The sequence below is a fragment of the Blastomyces gilchristii genome, assembly GCF_000003855.2.
Source record: "Blastomyces gilchristii SLH14081 genomic scaffold supercont1.9, whole genome shotgun sequence".
NCBI lineage: Eukaryota > Fungi > Ascomycota > Eurotiomycetes > Onygenales > Ajellomycetaceae > Blastomyces > Blastomyces gilchristii.
The window spans coordinates 665,514-666,838 of NW_003101674.1; positions in this window are offsets into that span (position 1 = coordinate 665,514).

The following is a 1,325-nucleotide window of genomic DNA, read 5'->3' on the forward strand; positions in this document are numbered from 1 at the left end:
TTTCTCAAAGTTATGCAAGATTCATTTGAAAAACTCATTTCATATTTATAAGAATGAATATTACTCTAAGTCTGTGAGATTCATCTTTTCACTGATTATTTATAATAACTTTGCTTTTCTGTGTAGAAATACAGCAGATCTTAAGACTTGTCAAAATTCTATTAACTATCTATCTGTAAGTTCATATTCAATTCAATAATATGATTATATCTGACTTAGTCAGCTGATTACAGTATTATTTTTTCAGTTATCATTGAAGCTTAATGACTCTGACAGATCTTCTGACTTAATATATCTCATGCTCAGATTCTCATTCTGCACAGCAGTCTCAGATAATGTATACATTTCTGAAGAGATTGTGAACAATTATGATGAAATCTTCAGATTCAGTGTGATTATCTATCTGTGTAAATATTCAATCTTCTACTGCAGGTCTATAACCTGATTTTCTCTATTCTTATTAATAATGATAATTGCATCAGTGAAGCTCTTCATAGTAAATGCTTAATTCACAGTGAATATCAATTATTGTTTGACTTCTGCCTCAGCCTGTCACTGTGTATACAAGGTCTCAATCTCATTTAGAATTCTCATATATATACAGAGCTTTGATTTCAGTTCAGTGATCTCAGCTGCTTTTCTTACTACTTTGAGTAAATTCTCTGAGAGATTCTGCATATCTTTCAGTTCAGACAGCAGAGAAGAGTGTTTGTATTAACTAGAGAAGATGTTTATTTCAGTGATTTCTCATTGATTGTATAATATCTATTGTTATATCATTATATTATTATATCATTATATCATTATATGATTTCTGATTTTCATTTCCTGTTATCATTATATGACTCCGGTGATGATCATCTCTCTTTTATTCTTCTGAGTAGAGAGCAGTCTTCTTTGAATCTGATTCACTGTTTTCATCTCTTTTCTCACACCTCATTTATTCACATATATGATATTTGTCTGAGTGTGAAGTTTTTCTTTAACAAGCAGAGCAGTATCAATCAGATGCTCTTTCACTCACTGCTTCTTTATACACTATCTTTTGAGACATTTTAGAACCACACTGATATGATAACTATAAATTACTTTATAGACAGAATTATCACACTCTGAAGAAGTCTACACTTCTTATCAGTTTTTTAGACATGCTATCAGATGTGATTCAAAGGTTGCTTAAGTCAGTGTATGATTACAGACATTCACCGGCTTCTTATATACAGTACACTAAATTAATTGATGGCCGCTATGGCCCCTTTACATTCGTAAGCAAGTTCGGAAGCGGCCGCGTTATTATCCGACAGTCGTACGTTCTTCCGAATCAC